The sequence below is a fragment of the Chrysochloris asiatica genome, unplaced genomic scaffold (genome assembly GCF_000296735.1).
Source record: "Chrysochloris asiatica unplaced genomic scaffold, ChrAsi1.0 scaffold00347, whole genome shotgun sequence".
NCBI classification, from domain to species: Eukaryota; Metazoa; Chordata; class Mammalia; order Afrosoricida; family Chrysochloridae; genus Chrysochloris; species Chrysochloris asiatica.
In genome coordinates, this window is record NW_006408865.1 from 806,222 (window position 1) to 809,421 (window position 3,200).

Sequence of the window (3,200 nt, forward strand, 5' to 3'; positions counted from 1 at the left end):
GAGTAGACTGTCCTACTTATAGGCCACTTCCATAAATGATAGCTAATGAACATCCTTTTCCTTCTTCTTCTCTTCCTTTCTTCCTCTTTGCTTCTTGAAGCGTGGAGTAATTGAAGCAACTCCATGTAGGGCCATGAGGAGAGGGGTCATACCTTAGAGACTAAGGAGGGAAAGAAAGTTAGAAGCAAGCTGAGTCTCAAATACATAGAGCCACATGTCAGCCCTGATCTGCCCATCATTGGGCCTTACTGAGTGGGAGAAATACAAGACCCTCTCTTGTTAAGCTCATATTCTTGAGTCTCTGTTAGTCACAGCCAATCCAAATTGGGCTTTACATATAAGTCAGTCTTAATTAGTAACAAAGAATAAGATGATTTCAGCTAACATCTGAGTCACAACTATTTTAAAGATGAGGAAACAGAGTGACCTGTCCAAAGTGTTAAATGACAGGGTAAGTGATCTGCCATGTGAGCTAACATCTACCTTGGTCAAACCACACTTTTTGTTGTTGTTGTTGTCGTCCTGTACTCTAACTTATTCTTCCTCTCTTGCCTTCCCTCCTGGCTGTAATGTCTACCTTGACTCTGACACTCATACTACTTCTCAGATGTTGAATTTCTTTCCCTTTTCCCATTCAGTCTGTACTCTCATTTTCACTCACTCAGGTAGTTGTCAGCCTCCAGAACCAGGATAAAACAGACACCATCCCAATTTTAGTTGAAGTCCTGGTTTGTTGCTGTAGGACAAGCACTGGTCTGTTAACCAAAGGTCTGCAATTCAAATTCACCAGCTGCTCCTCAGAAACCCTATATAGGGTCACTATGAGTTGGAAATGACTCGATGGGACTTAACAACAGAGCCCTTACTTCTACTCCAGGGTAAACTCATAGGACCATTATGCCTGTTGGATCTCCCCACCTATTGCCATCAAATCACTTCCTACCTTAGGGACCCTATAGGACAGAGCAAACTGCTCCATAGGGTTTTGAGACTATAAATCTTTATGGGAACAGATTGCCGTATGGAGTAGCTAATGAGTTTGAACTGCCAAACTTTTAGTTAGAAGCCCATTGCTTAACTCAGTTTGCCACCAAATTTCCTTCTGGATCTCTCCAGGAGCAGGGAATTAGACAGTGAATCATATATATCTTCCATAAGACTTTTATTAAAATTAGGCAAAATTGCCTTGTTTTCTTCAAGTTGAGTCACAGTAAGATTCAAGAAGAATTTCTAAAAATATGAGACTAATGCATTCAAATCTATTATTAAAGGAAGCTAGAGGTGTTTAGGGTATGCCCTTCAACCTTGTAAGATTGATATCAGGGGAAAACATGCCCTTTTTTAAAAATTCTAGAATGTCACCGCAGGAATGGTAAACTGGCCTGGCCCTTTTGACATTTCTTCAGATCAAGTCTAATAAATTTTTTCTTACAATAATTTTTTCTACTGTGAAAGTAGTTCAGGGTCATTATAAAATAATTTTAAGGTAGAGATTTTAACTCGGTAGAATCATGGCTCATGTGTTCGAGTTTTTTTCTTACAGTCCTTTTGCTTCGTAAATATTTTCCATCATTATGATCATATGACATGTAAAAAACTTATATAGAGTTATTTTTATAATACTGTTTTATTTTTCAAGTTATAAATACAGATTTGAGAAATTTAGAAAATAGAAAGAAGAAAAATTTAATCACTCATAATGCTAAAGCCCAAATAAAATTATAATAAACAATTTCATGTTTGTTCTACCAGTCTTCCTATTAAGTATTTTTTAAAGATTTAGATCCAATTGTAAAGGGTAAACTTGAAGTAAATTCAATATGAAAACATTCAGATTCTACATAGAAGATGTTACAGACATTTTGGAAACCCAGTATCTAAGACTAATGTGAATTTCAAAGAAGCAAAAAATCATCACACAAGTTCTTTGCCAAAGAAAATGGCTAATAACTGCTCTTCACAATTTTGATTTTATAGAAGGGAAAAATATGATTTGTTTTCTGGCAGAGTATTCCAGCATGCAAATAGCTACATCATTCTTAGTATATGATTGCAGAGTATCGCCAATTATTATTTCAAGTGATTTTCAAACATGGTAATAATGTCCACCTGAATTATGGTGGGGAAAACAAAGCCAAAAATACACATTTCCTAGTATGGGGAAAAGAACAGAGCAACAAGTGAAGAGAGAGCTGCTTCCTTCTTTTCCATCTTAGCTTTTCTCATTATCTTTTCTTCTTCTATGATTATCTACTAATATGTAGCTCTGCTCTCTCATTCACAGAGTCTAGTTCTTGCTTCATCTGTGTTCCCTCCTTCCTATTTCTTGCTCCTACAGTTTTCTGACATCTGAATGGATGAAGACAGATATGAGAGGTAGTAGTTCATATTGTAAAACTAACTAAACTCCTGGCACGAGAACTCTCAGTGTCACAACTCTGGAATTACGTTTGTGATAACGCAAATCCAAAATGAATTGGAAACAATAGCACAAACAGATTACATGTACCCTAATTTTCACTGTAGCACAATTCCTAATAGCTAAAAATGGAATCCTGGTGTACTGCTAACAGCAAGTTTGACAGTTCAAACCTACCAGTCGTTCCTTGGAAACCATATACAGGGTCACTATGAATCAGAACCAATATGATGACACTTAACAACAACAACAACAAAAGGTGGAAATGCCTGTCAACAGATGAATGGATAAATAAAATGTGGCACACACTAAGGGAAGTCAAGAAGTATTATTATTAATGGTTCCAGTTCATGCACTTACATGCACGGGTTTGTTCCAAACAAAGAGTGTTTAAACGTGTCTCTGTGATGAGCGGATGGCTGTAGACAAGTTCTCTGAGTAATATGCTTGTGTACATCTCATTAGGGCACCTTCAAAAAGTAGATCAAACCAAAACAGTGGCTTCTGAGTACATCTGCTGGATCAGTTAAATTCAAAGCAGAAAAGTCAGCTCAGAAGGTTATGGCAACTATGTTGGGGTACTCCAAAGGGGTAATCTTGACAGATTTTCTCAAAGGACACAGGGCAATCATGAGGCTTATTAGAAAGAAGTTTTCAGAAAATTGAAAACTGCACTGGTAAGAAAAAGGCCAGGGAAATTGTGCTGAGAGTCTTTTTTCCATCATGACAACGCGCCCGCACATTCTTCAAGGATAACAAGGGCTGTCCTAAGAGTATTTCT